Here is a 17332-nt window from a genome sequence, read left to right as displayed (position 1 = left end):
ATTTAGCAGCGATAGCATGGATTATAGAGTGAGTTGAGTAGATTGGTTCATTATTAATTCTTAACTAAATTTGATTTATTTTACATTTTTAGACAACATCAGGTGAAGATGTGCGTGATTTTAGCAAGGTGCTGAAAAATAAGTTCAGATCAAAGAAATACTTTGCCAAACATCCTCGCTTGGGTTATTTACCAGTACAAACAGTTCTAGAAGGCGAGAACCTTGAGACGTAAGTTTATTGATGTGCGATTTACTAATGTATCAATGCCCATTTGGGAGTTGACAAATATTGCAGCATTATTCATTCTGCAGCTTAGCAGGAGAGTGAGGTTGTCCATTTGCGCATATGTCAGAAGTACACAATACAAAAACAAGGGGGGCTTAACTGATATCATTGGTCCTCTCGCCTTCAAAACAGTGTAGTTCCTCAGAGAGTACATTTGCTGAGGACTTGTTGATACTGTCACTAACGTGCAACCTTCCTTGATATCTTTCTCTGTCCTCCAGTTCTGTCTTTAAAAACTACAATCAATTACTCTCTCCTGAAAAGAACCTTTGGCTGAACATAGAACAAAGAACAGTACAGGCCCTTCGGCCCACGATGTTGTGCCGTCCTATTATCCCATTAAGATCAAACTACCCTGCATACCCTTCATTTTACTGTCCTTCATGTGCCTATCCAAGAGTCGCTTAAAAGCCTCTAAATGTATCTGACTCCATTACCACTGCCAGCAGCGCATTCCACACACCCGCCACTCTCTGTGTAAAGAACTTAGGTCTGACATCTCCCCTGTTCCTTCCTCCAGTCACCTTAAAATTTCTCCCCCTCGTGATAGTCATTTCTGCTCTGGGAAAAAATCTCTGACTATCCACTCCAGCTATGCCTCTCATCATCTTGTATACCTCTATCAAGTCACCTCTCATTCTTCTTTGCTCCAATGAAAAAAGTCCTCGCCCCCTCAACCCTTCCTCATAAGACCTGCCGTCCATTCCATGCAGCATCCTGCTAAATCTCCTCTGCACCCTCTCTAAAGCTTCCACATCCTCCCTGTAATGAAGCGACCAGAACTGAAGGCAATATTCCAAGCGCTGCTCCATCCCCATGAACGAATGCTGGATTCCAAATCTCTTTCCTCTTGATGCTTTAAATTCATTGCTGTCTTTCGTGTAATTTCATACTTGAATTCACCGGATCAACTTGCCCCTGCATTTCTGAGACGCTCACAGGGACCGGCCCCCGCAGCCCTCTCCCACTCACGGCGATTTGCCTCCGCAGCCCTCTCCCGCTGGCGGCGACCGGCCCCCGCAGCCCTGTCCCGCTCACTGCGATTTGCCCCCTGCAGCCCTGTCCTGCTCACGGGGACGGGCCCCCTGCAGCCCTATCCCGCTCAGGGGGACCGGCCCCCGCAGTACAGTCCTGCTCACGGGGACCTGCCCCCGCAGCACTGGCCCGCTCACGGCGATTTGCCCCCGCAGTCCTGACCCGCTCACGGCGATTTGCCCCCGCAGTCCTGACCCGCCCCCGCAGCCCTGTCCCCCTCAGAGGGACGGCCCCCCGCGGCCCTGTCCCGCCCACGGGCCCCGGCCCCCCGCAGCCCTGTCCCGCCCACGGGCCCCGGCCCCCCGCAGCCCTGTCCCGCCCACGGGCCCCGGCCCCCCGGTCGGCATGGAGGAGTTGGACTGAAGGGTCTGTTTCACTGCTGTACAACTCTACGACTCTGCCTCTTTCTCTCTCTCTCCCATTTTCTCCAAACCCACCCCCTGCCCCACACACACAATCTCTGTCTCTCCATCTCTCTGTGTGTGCCTCACTCTATGTCTCTGTATCTCTCTCTCTGTCGTCTTGTCTCTGCCACTTCGCTGTGCACTTCTCTGTCTCTTTGGTCTGTGTGTGTGTGCGCCCCTCTGTCTCTCCTCTTGTCTCTGCCTCCCTCTGTGTGTGCTTCTGCCGTTCTCTCTCCCCTGTCTCTCCGTCTCTCCCTGTGACCTCTCTCTGCCCCCTCTCCCCCGCCCCCCTATCTTTCCCTGTGTCTCTCTTCCTCTCTGTCCGAGCCTCTCCACTCGCTCAGCAGGCAGCGTTCTGGGTTTCGTTCGAACAAAGTTTAAAAATCTCTGTTTAAACCCAACCCATCCGCAATCAGACTGCATTTCTAATCCCCTCTCTCTCTCACACACACTCTGTCTCTTTCTCCCTCGCAGTCAATCCCCTTCCTCTCCTGTTCCTACTCACGCCTTTTTCCCCCTCTCCCTCGGCGACGAGTCCGCTGTCTGGATCCCTTTTCCCGGGAGGGGCTGAGGACCCAGGGTTTCGGCAGCGGGGATCATCGCACCACGCTCCTGGACCCCTACAACCCCCTGTTCTCCAGCGGCCTCCAGCATGACCACCGGGCTGGGAGCAGGCATCCGGGCTGCTGGAGCGCTCGCTGCTCATTGGCTCGGCCCTGCGCCGCCTTTGCCAGGACCGGGGATCTGAGGTGGGAGAAGGCCTCTTTGCCCGGCTCCTGGGCACAGCTACCTGCCTGAACAGCTGCCTGGCACCGAGCCTGCGCTCCCCGAGTACCTGGCCGCGTTACGCGACGCCTTCCGTGGCTGAGCAGCCGACAACAATCTCCGACTGCAAGGTCACAGCGGGGTTTGGGGTGAAGGGAGGACTGGGGACATGAGCACGATCCCTGTTTCACACCCTGCGCCGCTCCTATCACAAAGCGAGGGGTTGGGAATGTATGTTTTGGGGGTGAGAATACCCCTCCCCGGGTGAGGGGAAGGCTGGGGACATTGGGAGGGTGTCTATTATACAGCCCTGCGCGGGTTTCCGTAGCAGAACTGCCTACAGCTCTCCGACTACAAGGTAAAGGGAAGGAGCGGGATGGGATGGGGTAGGCGTTGGAGGAGAGCCGTCCTGGAAGAGAGGGGACATGGGGAGAGTCACTATCGTACAGCCCTGTGACTGAGTGGCCTACAGCTACTGCAAAAGGGTCGTGGTGGGGGTTGGGTTCGGAGAGGGGTGTTGTCGGGAGGTTTGGGGTCATGGGCAGCGCTGCTTTCTGCAGCCGAACAGCCACTGCCACAAGATGAGATGGGAGGAGGTTGAGGAGTGAAGGGATGCCCCCTTCCCCCGCGGCTGTGGGAAGTGGGCTCTTTATCGCACCGCCCTCCGTAGCCGAATAGCACTCCGACGACCAGGTGAGAAGGCAAGAGGGGCTCCCGGGGATGAGGGAAGAACACAACCACTGTCAGTATAAGGTTAGGGGGTGAACATATCCCTTCCTGGGGCTGAGGGGAGCTCTTGATGCCCTGCGCCAAGCGAACAGCCGAGATCGACCCGCAGCTCTCCGACTACAAGGGGACCCTGTCCCAGAGGCTGGAGCATTTCTAGCCGGAGCTCGGAGAGAAAGGGTCATCGCACCCAAAATGCTACCTCGGTACTTTTTCTTCACAGATGCTGAGCATTTCCAGTAACTTGTGTTTGCATTTCTACCCGGAGGTGGGTTTGTGGAGAGTCACCATGGGACGCGAATGGGTGTGGGGTTGGGTGAGGCAGTGACAGAGACTGTCGAGAGAGAGGGAGAGAGGCAACTCCTGTGTCACGGTTTGGAAAATCTCTGGCAGTTCTTAATTTCCCTCTCAGCCGAAGGCGCTGTGTGCTTTGGTTTCTTTTCCTCTTGTACTCTCTCCCCCTGTTCATAAAGCCAGAGTGAGAGAGAGTGAATTTGTGGTGGGAGAGAGAAAAGGGACAGAAAGATGGAAATAAAGGAGCATGACAAGGGAGTGAAATTAGGGCCAGCAGAGGTGAGAGAGGGGGTGAGAATCAGAGGGAGGGAGGAAGAGCAAGAAAACACAAACGAAGGAGAATGGGAGGTAACGAGGTGTTCGTGAGCATGAACACAGCAGGACATGCAGCATCAGAGGCCAGGGAAGCTGATGTCAGGATGTCTGCTGTGTTCAACTCCTCCCCCCCCACTCCCCGCTCCTCCTCCTCCTTCCCCACCGTCCTCCTTCTCCTTCCCCTTCCCCACCGTCCTCCTTCTCCTTCCCCTTCCCGACCGTCGTCCTTCTCCTTCCCCTTCCCCACCGTCCTACTTCTCCTTCTTCCCCCGTCGTCCTCCTCCTTCCCCCCCGCCACCGTCGTCCTCCTCCTTCCCCCCCCCCACCGTCGTCCTCCTCCTTCCCCCCCCACCGTCGTCCTCCTCCTTCCCCCCCCCCCACCGTCGTCCTCCTCCTTCCCCCCCCACCGTCGTCCTCCTCCTTCCCCCCCCCCCACCGTCGTCGTCCTCCTCCTTCCCCCCCCCCCACCGTCGTCGTCCTCCTTCCCCCCCCCACCACCGTCGTCCTCCTCCTTCCCCCCCCACCACCGTCGTCCTCCTCCTTCCCCCCCCCCACCGTCGTCCTCCTCCTTCCTCCCCCCCCCCCCCCGGTCCTCCTCCTCCTCCTCCCCCCCCACCTCCCCGGTCCTCCTCCTCCTCCTTCCCCCCCGACCCCGGCCCTCCTCCTCCTCCTCACCCCCCCCCCCCGCCCGGCCGCCGCCCTCCTTCTCTCTCCTCCCCCGTCCTCCTCCTCCTTCCCCACCCCCGTCCTCCTTCTCCTTCCCCCACCCCCCCCCACCCCGTCCTCCTGCTCCTTGCCCCGTCCATTCATCCATCCATTCCTCCCTCCCTCCCTCCAGCGATCCATTCCTCCTTCCCTCCAGTCAGTCAAAACAACAAAGCAAATTACAGCACACGAACAGGCCCTTTTGCCCTCCAAGCCTGCGCCGATCAAGATCCTCTGTCTAACCTCTCACCTGTTTGCTCACGTTCTGTGTCCATTTGCTCCCTGCCCGTCCGTGTACCTGTCCAAATATATCTTAAAAGATGCTAATGTGTCTGCGTCGCTCACCTCCACTGGCAATGCGTTCCAGGTGCCCACCAACCTCTCTGTAAAGAACTTTCCATGCATATCTCCCCTAAATTTTCCTCCTCTCACTTTAAACTCATGACCCCTAGTAATTGAGTCCTCCGCTCTGGGTGGCAAAAGCTTTTTGCTCTTCACCCTGTCTATACCCTCATGATTTTGTCGACCTCAATCAGGTCCCCCCCAATCTCCATCTTTCTCATGAAAATAATCCTAATCTACTCAACCTCTCTTTGTAGCTAGCACCCTCCTTACCAGGCAACATCCTGGTGAACCTCCTCTGTACCCTGTCCAAAGCGTTCACGTCCTTTTGGTAATGGACACAGTACTGTAAATGTGGCCGAACCAAAGTCCGATACAACTGCAACATGACCTGCCAACTCTTGTACTCAATACCCCGTCCAATGCCATATGCCGCCTTGACCACCCTATTGACCTGTATTGTCACCTTCAGGGAACAATGGACCTGAACGCCCAGATCTCTCTGTTCATCAATTTTCCCCATTTACTGTATAGTTTGTCCTTGAATGTGATCTTCCAAAATGCATCACCTCGCGTTTGCCTGGATTGAACTCCATCTGCCATTTATCTTCCCAACTCTCCAGTCTATCTATGTTCTGCTGTAACCTCTGATCGTCCTCTTCACTATCGGCTTCTCCATTCCTCCCTTATAAGGTGATGAGTCAAGACTTAGGAGGCATAGAATGGGTTAGCAAAATGCAGGGGATGGGGACAATTGAATTGTGGAGCTGGTTTAAGGAACAGATATTGCGTGTTCTTGATAGGCACGTCCCTTCAGGCAGGGAGGAAGCGATAAGCTAAGGGAACTGTGGTTAACTAAAAAAAACTTGTATCTCTAGTTAAGCAGAAGAGGGAGGCTGATGTGATGATGAGACCAGATGGTTCAGATGAGGTGATGGAGAGCTACAGATTAGCTGGGAAGGATTTAAAGAGAAAGTTAAGAAGAGCAAGGAGGGTGCATGAGCAGACATTGGCAGGTAAATAAAGGAGAACCCGAAAGCTTTCGATAGGTATGTGAGGAATAAGAGGATGTCTGGGGTAGGCATAGGGCCAGTCCAAGACAGAAGTGGGAAGTTGTGTGTGGACGCTGTGGAGATTGGAGAGGTGCTAAATGAATATTTCTCATCTGTTTTCACTGAGGGACAGGAGAATATTGTAGAGGAGGTGACTGAGTTAGAGGCACTAGAATTGAAAGGGTTAAGGTTAGTAAGGAGGAAGTGTTATCAATTCGACAAGGTGTGAAGGTAGATAAAACGCCTGGGCCTGATGGGATTTTTCCGAGGATTGCCTGGGAAGCGAGGGAGGAGGTGGTGGAGCCTTTGGCCTTGATCTTGGAGTCCTCATTGTCTACAGGTTTAGTACCAGAGGAGTGGAGGATTGCAAATGTTGTGCCCTTGTTCAAGAGGGGTAGTAGGAATGACCCAGGCAATTATAGACCTGTGAGCCTTGGGTGTGTTGGAGGAAAAATTTTGGCAAGGATTATAAGAGATAGGATTTATAATCATCTAGCAAGTAACAATGTGATTGGAGATAGTCAACATGGATACGTCAAGGGCAGGTCGTGTCTCAGAAACTTCATTGAATTTTTTGAGAAGGTGACCAAACATGTGGATGACGGTCGGGCAGTTGGCGTGGTGTACATGGACTTCAGTAAAGCCTTTGATAAGTTTCCCCGTGGTAGGCTATTGGAGAAAATACAGAGGCACAGGATTGAGGGAGATTTAGCCATTTGGATTAGAAACTGGCTTTCGGTAAGAAGGCAACGAGTGCTGGTTGATGGAGAATATTCAGCCTGGAGTCTGATTACTAGTGGTGTGTCTCAAGGATTTGTTAGAACATAGAACATAGAACATAGAACAGTACAGCACAGAACAGGCCCTTCAGCCCACAATGTTGTGCCGACCATTGATCCTCATGGATGCACCCTCAAATTTCTGTGACCATATGCATGTCCAGCAGTCTCTTAAATGACCCCAATGACCTTGCTTCCACAACTGCTGCTGGCAACGCATTCCATGCTCTCACAACTCTCTGCGTAAAGAACCTGCCTCTGACATCCCCTCTATACTTTCCACCAACCAGCTTAAAACTATGACCCCTCGTGCTAGCCATTTCTGCCCTGGGAAATAGTCTCTGGCTATCGACTCTATCTATGCCTCTCATTATCTTGTATACCTCAATTAGGTCACCTCTCCTCCTCCTTTTCACCAATGAAAAGAGACCGAGCTCAGTCAACCTCTCTTCATAAGATAAGCCCTCCAGTCCAGGCAGCATCCTGGTAAACCTCCTCTGAACCCTCTCCAAAGCATCCACATCTTTCCTATAATAGGGCGCCCAGAACTGGACGCAGTATTCCAAGTGCGGTCTAACCAAAGTTTTATAGAGCTGCAACAAGATCTCACGACTCTTAAACTCAATCCCCCTGTTAATGAAAGCCAAAACACCATATGCTTTCTTAACAACCCTGTCCACTTGGGTGGCCATTTTAAGGGATCTATGTATCTGCACACCAAGATCCCTCTGTTCCTCCACGCTGCCAAGAATCCTATCCTTAATCCTGTACTCAGCTTTCAAATTCGATCTTCCAAAATGCATCACCTCGCATTTATCCAGGTTGAACTCCATCTGCCACCTCTCAGCCCATCTCTGCATTCTGTCAATGTCCCGCTGCAGCCTACAACAGCCCTCTACACTGTCAACGACACCTCCGACCTTTGTGTCGTCTGCAAACTTGCTGACCCATCCTTCAATTCCCTCGTCCAAGTCATTAATAAAAATTACAAACAGTGTTGTGAGACCACTGCTGTTTGTCATTTGTGTAAATGACTTGGACGCAGGCATTGGTGGATGGGTTAGTAAGTTTGCATATGACACTAAAGTTGGTGGAGTGGTGGACATTGTGGAAGAATGTTGCATGTTGTAGGGAGAATTGGATAAACTGCAGAATTGTCCCTAAAGTTGGCAAATGGAGATTAATACGGATAAATGTGAGGTGATTCACTTTGGGAGGACTAATAGGAAGGCAGAACACCGAGTCAAGGGAAAGATTCTTGACAGTGTAGGTGAGCAGAGGGATCTTGGTGTCCATGTGCATAGATTCCTGAAAATTGCTACCCAGGTAGATGGTGCTGTTCAGGAGTCTGATGGTGTGTTAGGTTGCAATGGTAGAAGGATTGAGTTCCGGAGACGTGATGTCATGCTGCAACTTACAAACACTAGTGCGGCCTCGGAATCGTTGGAACAGGTGCAGAGGAGGTTTACCAGGATGTTGCCTGGTCTGGAGCGAAGGTCTTGTGAAGAAAGGCTGAGGATCTTGGGTCTCTTCTCATTGGAGAGAAGGAGGCGAAGAGGGAGTTTAATAGAGATAATATAAGATGATCAGTGGTTTAGATAGGGTGGACAGTGAGAGTCTTCTTCCGAGGATGATGACTTCAGCTTGTACAAGGGGGTGCAGCTACACATTGAGGGGTGATGGTTTTAAGACAGATGTCAGAGGCAGGTTCTTTACTAAGAGAGTGTTAAGGGCGTGGAATGCTCTGCCTGCCAATGTTGTTAACTCAGCCACATGAGGGGCATTTAAACAGCCCTTGGATAAGCATATGGTTGACGATGGGGTAGTGCAGGGGAATGGGCTTAGATTAGTTCACAGCTCGGCGCAACGTGGAGGGCCGAAGGGCCTGTTCTGCACTGTGTTGTTATATGTTCTATTACAGTTCACAGATTACTCTACCACACATTTTAGTGTTAAGTGTGAAGAGGATAATGAACGTCTGCAGAAGGACACAGAAAGTGTAAGTGAATGGACAAGGGTCTAGCAGATGGAGTGCAATGATGGAAAATGTGAGGCTATCCATTTTGGTGGCAATTCGGGCAAAATGGAGTATTACTTAAATGGTGAAAAATTGTAGCATGCTGCTATGCAGAGGGAGCTGGGCAGCCTTGTGTATGAAGCACAAAACGTTTGCAGACGCAGCTGGTAATTGAGGCAACAAATGGAATAGTGTCCTTTATTGCTCGAGTGATGCAGTTTAAAAATCGGGAGGGGATGCTCCAGTTGTATAGGGTGCTGGTGAGGCTTGATGTAGAGGAGTTTGTACCGTTTTAGTCTCCTCACTGGAGAAAGGATGTACTGGCACTGGAGGGGGTGCAAAGGAGCTTCACAAGATTGATTCTAGAATTGAAAATGTTGCTGTATGGGGAGAGTTTGAGAAGACTACGATTGCACTCACTGAAACTTCGAAGAATGAGGGATGTTCTCAGAGCAACTTTTAAAATTACGAAAGAAATACACAGGAAAGGAGCACTGAAGTTGGTTCCACTGATGGGTGAAAGTACAACTCCGGGGCACAGCCTCAAAATAAGGGTGAACAGATTGAAGACTGAGTTGAGGATGAGCTTCTTCATCCAAAGGGTTGTGAATCTGTGGAATTCTCTGCCCAGTGAAACAGTTGAGGTTCCCTGGTTGAATGTTTTAAAGGCCAAGACAGATAGATCTTTGAACAGGAAAGGAATTGAGGATTTTGGTGAATGGGAGGGTAAGTGGAGCTGAGTCCGCAAAAAGATCAGTGATGACCTTATTGAATGGCGGAGCGAGCTGGAAGAGACAGATGACCTACTCCTGCTTTATTTCTTATGTCCATATGTCCTTAGATTGCCATCCTTGTCATTCCTCCTTCCCTGGAATAGGCCAGATCTGAACGCTGATCACTAGGTCTTTAAATAACTCCCACGTATCAAATGTCGACATGTAAAATAAAAGCTCCTCCCAATTAATACTGCTCTGCTCCTACCTGATACTCCTTCCCCCAATTTAGTAGCTTCCCCCAAGGTCCTGATAATTCATAGCTATCTTAAAATGTAAGAAGAGGCGATCACCTCGTTTGAAGAAACTCCTGGTACAGTGTTTTTCCCCATGTGGGAGTCAGCTACAGGTTTTCTTGTTCCAAGATTGGGGAGGAAATGGCCGAGTGGTATTATTACTGGACTGTTAATTCAGAGACTTAGATCACATTCTGGGGACCTGTGTTCAAATCCCAGCACAGCAGGTGGTGGAATTTGAATTGAATATAAAAGAAAATCATGAATGTAGAATCTCATGATGACCATGAATCCATTGCCAAATGTCAGAAAAACCCACCTGGTTCACTGATGTCCTTTAGAAAAGGAAACTGCCATCCTTACATGGTCTGGCCTACATGTGACTGCAGACCCACAGCCATATGATTGACTCTGAACTGACCCCTGGGCAATTGGGGATGGACAACAAACACTGCGTAGCTAGTGATGTCCTCCTCCCGTTAACAAATAAATACAATTGGATTCTACGTCTTCCGATCGAAGATCGTTTCTTGTTCTCACAGTAATTTCATCGCTGACAGTCAGTTTCCCTCCTGCCTGTCTTTTTGGAATGTCACGTCGCCCTGCACATTTACCTCCAGTGTTGATCTCCTTATAACCATGTCTTTGTAATAGCTCTCAAATCATGCCCGCCAACCTGTATGTGTGCTATTAATTTGTTGATTTTGTTCTGAATACAATGAGCATGTAAGCAAAGAGCCACTAATTTAGCTCTATAACTTTATTTCACCTCTTGACAGTATTTACAGCTGTTTTCTGTTTGTACATGCTGTCTTTTCCAATCCCACACTGAGTATTGTTATCTCAATAGTTCTTGAATGTCAGATCGTGTGTATTCCTGGGCGACTCTGCTCGTGTGGTCTATGGAGTTGTGGAGGTCACAGTTCTAGGACAGCCATTTCATAGGCCTATGCTGCAGGTTAGAAGAAAAGACAATCTCTTGCTCTGAGCTCTGCAAACCAGGGCAATGTCAAAAAGGAAACAAGGTCAAAAGAATTTCAACAAGAATCTCAAAATTAACTGCTGAATTCACATAAGCATTCCGGGGATCGCCCAACTTAGTGGCCACAACATCCCACTTTGTATTCTTCACAAACAATCCAAAGGCTGAACTATCCGTATCCCTCTTAACGGTTATGTTTTTTGAGCTAATTTCTTGTTTCTAACTTGTGTGTATTTGTGGTGCCTTCTGACTTCTTGCATTTAGCAATTGATAAACTCACTCTCTCACTAATTTAGTAAAACCTGGTTTTATAGAATCCCTGATGTGGAAACAGGCCATTCAGTTCAACAAGTCCGCAGCAACCTTGCAAAGAGCATCCCACCCAGACCCATCCCCATTCCCTACTCTATCCCTGTCAGCCTGCATTTCCCATGGCTAATATACCTAACCTACACGTATGTGGGCACTGTGGGTAATTCAGCATTCCCAATCCACCTAACCTGCACATCTCTGGACTGGTCAAAACAATGATTCAATATGAATTAGTTATAATGCAGCTGTTAACAGCAATCCTCCGTCCCTGTGTTGGAGCGAGATTTAACATTCAAGATCCAAAATGATACACTTGAACAAGGTAGTTCAAAACAGCCAGCTCTCTGATTGAGGTTGTTGACTTGCTCGCCGAACTGGCTTGTTTTCATTGAGACGTTTCGTCACCATGATGTGTGACATCATCAGTAAAGCCTCCAGCGAAACAATGTTACTCTACTCTGTCTGGAATTTATACTGTCCGGTCTGTTACCATGAGTACTGTCATTTCGGGTTTTGATCTGTATGCTTTTGTATGTGGGGGTCCAATTGTATCTGTTTGTTGGCTGCATTATGGGTGGAGGATCACGCCTCTCATACGAAACTGGGACAAGGTAACCATAGTAGCCCAAGCCAAGCATAGACCCGCAGAGGGATTCTCGAGGCATGGTTCTCCACCCATTCTCCAATCTCACATTCTTGGTCTCTTCAGTTTGAATATGATCACTCAACCATAGCCTTTATGACAAACAACGTAGTCTTAGTTCCCATAATCTTCAAACAGGACTGTCCCGACAGATCCACTTGTTCTCATGATTTCGTCTTCTGTTGGAGGGATTCTGAAATGTCTGCCTTCTTCCTCAACTGAGTATTCCTTGCGTTTGTGGTTGACAGAGCTCTCAGCTGTGTCCAACCCATCTCCTACACTTTGGCCTCACTCCTGATGATGTGCACTGGTCCTCAAAGCCCAACCCATCAATATCCACATCTAGAAGAACATCAGCCACGATTTCCAACAAGATTCCACCACCAGGCAAATATTCCCCTCCCCTCTCTTGTCAGCCTTCCGCAGAGACCATTCCGTCAGGACACCTCAGTCCACTCTTTATCCATTCGCAACACCTCCCCATTACCTGACAGCACTTTCCATGCCACCACAGAAGGCATAATATCTGTCCATTTACTTCCTCCCGCTTCACTATCCAAGGCTTCCAGGAGAAGCAGCGATTTACCCACACTTCACTCAATCTAGTCTACTGTATTCACTGCTCACAATATGGTCTCCCTCTGCATCGGGGAGACGAAACACAGACTGACCAACCACTTGGCAGAACACCTATATTCTGTCCATAAAAATGGCCCCAGGTTTCCAATTGCCTGTCACTTGAGCACTCCATCATGATCCCTGGCCAAAATCTCTGTCTCAGGCTTGCTGCAGTGCTCCAGTGAGTGCAAGCTAGAAGGAAAAAATCTCATGTTTGCGTTGCAGAACACCTCCGCTCGGTTTGCAATAAAGAACAGCACCTCCCAGTCGCGAACCATTTTAACTCCCCCTCCCATTCCTCAGACGACCTGTCCATCGTGGGCCTCCTGCAGTGCCACAATGGTGCCACCCAAAGAGTGCAGGAACAGCAACTCATATTCCGCTTGGGAACCCTGCAGCCCAATCGTATCGATGTGAAGTTCCCAAGCTTCAAAATCTCCCCTCCCCGACTGCATCCCAAAACGAGCCCAACTCATCCCCTCCCCCCACTGCATCCCAAAACCAGCCCAGCTTGTCCCGCCTCCCTAACCTGTTCTTCCTCTCACCTATCTCCTTCTCCCACCTCAAGCCGCACTTCCATTTCCTCCTGACTAACCTCATCCCGTTTGCTTGACCTGTCCGTCCTCCCTGGACTGACCTATCCTCTCCCGACCTTCCCACCGATACTCTCCTCTCCACCTATCTTCTTTTGTCTCCATCTTCGGTCCGCTTCCCCATCTCTCTCCCTATTTATTTCGGAGCCCTCTCCCCAACACCCTCTCTGATGAACGGTCTAGGCCCGAAACGTCAGCTTTTGTGCTCCTGAGATGCTGCTTGGCCTGCTGTGTTCATCCAGCTTCACACTTTGTTATCTTGGATTCTCCAGCATCTGCAGTTCCCATTATCTCTGGATAAAGGAGAAGATAGGTGGAGAGGAGACAGACAGGTTAAAGAGGCGGTGGATGGAGCCAGTCAAGATGAGTGTACGTGGGGAGTTAGGGAGGGGATCGGTCAGTCCAGGGAGGACAAACAGGCTAAGGGGGTGGGATGAGGCTGGTAGGTTGGAGATGGGGGTAGGGCTTGAGGTGGGAGAGTGGATAGGTGGGAGGAAGTACAGGTTAGGGAGGTGAGGATGAGCTGGGCTGGTTTTGGGATGTAGGTGGGGAGGGGAAATTTTGAAGCTTGTGAAATCCACACTGATACCATTAGGCTGCAGGGTTCCCAAGCAAAATAAGTGGTACTGTTCCTGCAACCTTTGGGTGCCATCGTTGTGGCACTGCAGGAGGCCCAGGATGGACAGTCCATCTGAGGATTGGGAGGGGTAGTTAAAATGGTTGGCGACTGGGACGTGCAGTTGTTTAGTGTGAACCAAGCCTCCGCTTGGTTTCCCTGACGTAGAGGAGGACCACACAGGTAGTGGGAACTGCCGATGCTGGGGAGTCTGAGATAACAAAGTGTAGAGCTGGATGAATCAAGGGCTATGGGGAGAGTACAGGGAAGTGGAGTTGAAATGCCCATTAGCCATGATTCAGATGCCAGAGTGGACTTGATGGGCCAAATGGCCTTACTTCCACTCCTCTGTCTTATGGTCTTATGAACACAACAAGCCAAGCAGCATCATCCAGCTCTAAGATAATAAAATGTGAGGCTGGATTAACACAGCAGGCCAAGCAGCATCTCAGGCTCCTGAGATGCTGCTTGGCCTGCTGTGTTCATCCAGCCTCACATTTTATTATCTTGGAATTCTCCAGCATCTGCAGTTCCCATTATCTCTCATCATCCAGCTCTACACCTGTTATCTCAGATTCTTTTGTGTCCAATTCCTGACAAAAGATCTGGACCAAAAACGTCAGCTTTCCTACTCCTCTGATGCTGCTCAGCCTGCTGTGCTCATTCAGCTCGACACCTTGTTATCATAGAGACAGCACATGTTAGGTGTCTTTGCTACATCAAGTTTTCTGAGTGTCATAACCTATATGACAATGTGTATCAGCTCTGAACTTATTTGTATGTTGAAGCCATTCATGTAATTTGCATGTGAATAAATTTACATTTGGACTCTGGTGAAATACAAAGAAACCTAGACTTGTTTGAAAATTAAATCGACTTAATTAATTCAGTCATATAATTGGCATAAAAATATAAGAAATTAATCCTACTCAAAATCTTGGAGATGTGTTTGTTTGGCATTAGGGTATTGAAAGTGGAGATGTGGTCAATAAGTAGGAGCTTGATGTAGATGCCCTTGTTATCTGGACGTTCCAGAGATGTGTGTAAAGCCAAAGAGAGGACATCGACGATGGATCTGCTGCATCAGTAGGTGAATTGCAGTGGATCAAGGTAATGTGGGAGGGTGGAGTTGATGTGACCCATGACCAACCTCTCAAAGCACTTCATAGTGATGAAAATGGATGTCAGAGCCACTGGGCAGCAGTCATTTGAGGCTTCTGGAAAAATTTGCTGACGTTCAGTGCGGGGATCTTAAAGCTTTAGCATGAACATCAGAAAATTGGAGAAGCCTCGAGCATATGAGCACAGGTAGCTGAGGGTAGGGAGGGCGGGAATTCCAGAAATCAAAGAGGGCAAGACACAGAGAGAGAGAGAGAGAGAGACGGAGATCATAGTGAAGAAATGATTAGCCTGGTAGGCAGTGGAAAATACATGATTTTCCATGGAACATGCAGACATCTTCGAAAAACAGGACATTGAGTTTTCAAAGTTTTGAAAATTAGTGTTATAGTTGATTTAGAGTGAATCAAATTGCTGTTCACACCATTGCCATCACCTTGCCCTTGTCAAGACAGACATGGATAAAGTTCTCAAAGCTGATAGAAAATTGAAAGCACTGGCATCCTGTGACGATGGTACGTTTCCTTCCTTTAAAAATAATGCTTGCAGCTTAATTGGCATAATAAAGAGCACAGGGGCTCTGTTTGACGCTGCCGCCTCACGGCACCAGCAACTTGGGTTCAATTCCACCCTTTGACTATCTGTGTGGAGTTTGCACATTCTTCATGTGTCCGCATGGGTTTTCTCTGGGTGCTCCAGTTTCCTCCCACAGTCAAAAGACGTGCAAGGTCGGTGGATTGGCCATGCTAAATTTCCCAAGGTGTTCAGTGATGTGTAGGTTAGGTGAGTTATGGGTGGATGGGTCTTGGTGGGATGCTTTGAGGGGCAGTGTGGTTGTGTTGGACTGACGGACCTGTTTCCACACTGTAAGGATTCTCTGATTCATGATTCTATGATTTTACTGAGCACAAAGGTACAATATTAGCCCGTCATATTTGTCTCACCTCTTGACACATTGACAAGAAAGCTTTAATTTCAGTTTCTGTGCATTTTCAATGTGTCTGCTGTCTCTAACAAGGCTTGACTGTATCTCCTTCTCGAATGCACATCTCCTGTCCCCTAACAAGTAGAGGTGTCACTTGCTTTTCATTCAGTACCATCAGTAAAACAATAGCCTCCATATTATAAGATAATAAAATGTGAGGCTGGATGAACACAGCAGGCCAAGCAGCATCTCAGGAGCACAAAAGCTGACGTTTCGGGCCTAGACCCTTCATGAAGGGTCTAGGCCCGAAACGTCAGCTTTTGTGCTCCTGAGATGCTGCTTGGCCTGCTGTGTTCATCCAGCCTCACATTTTATTATCTTGGAATTCTCCAGCATCTGCAGTTCCCATTATCTCTGATACTATTTTAGCCTCCATATTCTATCCAGCGGCTTCTATTAACACTCTCACACTGTTCTTTTTTACCTCCAGGTATTGACCACTCATCATGTTGATAATTGGGATGCCTTCTGGGGAAGGTGGGACCTGTACAAGAAGGACGGGTTGCATCTGAACTGGAAGGGGACCAATGTCCTGGGTGGAAGGTTTGCTCGAGTAGTTCGAGACGGTTTAAACTAGTATGGCAGGGGGGTGGGAACCTGAGCCGTATACCAGAGGTGAGCGTTGATGCAGGTGAGGCAGTAGCAAGAGGTAGACCAGCTAGTGGGAAGGATTTTCCTGGGAAGGAACCAAGGGATCGGTTAAAGTGTGTTTGCTTTAATGCAAGGAGTATCAGGAATAAAAGTGATGAACTTAGAGCATGGATCAGTACCTGGTGCTATGATGTTGTGGCCATAACAGAGACATGGGTTTCTCATGGGCAGGAATGGTTGCTGGATGTTCCAGGGTTTAGAACATTTAAAAAGAATAGGGAGGGGGGAAAAAGAGGAGGGGGTGTAGCACTACTAATCAGAGAGGGTATCACAGCTACAGAAGCTTCCTTTGTCGAGGAAGATCCGCCTACTGAGTCAGTATGGGTGGAAATTAGGAACAGCAAGGGAGTAGTCACCTCGTTAGGGGTTTACTACAGGCCCCCCAATAGCAGCAGGGAGATTGAAGAAAGCATAGGTCGACAGATTTTGGAAAAGTGTGGACGCAGTAGGGTTGTTGTAATGGGTGACTTTAACTTTCCTAATATTGATTGGAACCTCCTTCGAGCAGAAGATTTGAATGGAGCTGTTTTTGTAAGGTGTGTTCAGGAGGGTTTCCTAACGCAGTACGTTGACAGGCCGACAAGGGGAGAGGCCATTCTAGACTTGGTGCTCGGAAACGAGCCGGGGCAGGTATCAGATCTTGTGGTGGGGGAGCATTTTGGTGATAGTGACCATAACTGCCTCACATTTTACATAGCTATGGAGAAGGAGAGGATTAGGCAGAATGGGAGGATATTTAATTGGGGAAGAGGAAACTATGATGCGATTAGACATGAGTTAGGAAGCATGGACTGGGAGCAGTTGTTCCATGGTAAGGGAACTATAGACATGTGGAGATGGTTTAAGGAACAGTTGTTGGGAGTGATGAGTAAATATGTCCCTCTGAGACAGGCAAGAAGGGGTAAGATTAAGGAACCTTGGATGACGAGAGCGGTGGAGCTTCTAGTGAAAAGGAAGAAGGTAGCTTACATAAGGTGGAGGAAGCTAGGGTCAAGTTCAGCTAGAGAGGATTACATGCAGGCAAGGAAGGAGCTCAAAAATGGTCTGAGGAGAGCCAGGAGGGGGCACGAGAAAGGCTTGGCAG

The 17332-nt window shown here is 49.2% G+C and overlaps 1 protein-coding gene across 9 annotated transcripts in view; it reads left to right on the top strand.

Annotated features, from left to right (window-relative positions):
* Positions 1-17332, top strand: part of LOC132209000 (utrophin-like) — a 123894-nt gene that overhangs the window by 55624 nt on the left and 50938 nt on the right. For 5 of the 9 annotated variants that reach the window (XR_009445066.1, XM_059644228.1, XM_059644229.1 and 2 more), the window contains exon 2: positions 93-229. The exons of the other annotated variants lie outside the window; for them this stretch is intronic. The gene's annotated coding sequence lies outside the window, so the exon portion shown is untranslated. The remainder of the gene's footprint in view (positions 1-92; positions 230-17332) is intronic. 9 annotated transcript variants of the gene reach the window in all.

This window comes from Stegostoma tigrinum, unplaced genomic scaffold, assembly GCF_030684315.1.
Source record: "Stegostoma tigrinum isolate sSteTig4 unplaced genomic scaffold, sSteTig4.hap1 scaffold_61, whole genome shotgun sequence".
In the NCBI taxonomy this organism is placed as follows: Eukaryota; Metazoa; Chordata; class Chondrichthyes; order Orectolobiformes; family Stegostomatidae; genus Stegostoma; species Stegostoma tigrinum.
This window is presented reverse-complemented; position numbering and strand designations above follow the sequence as displayed.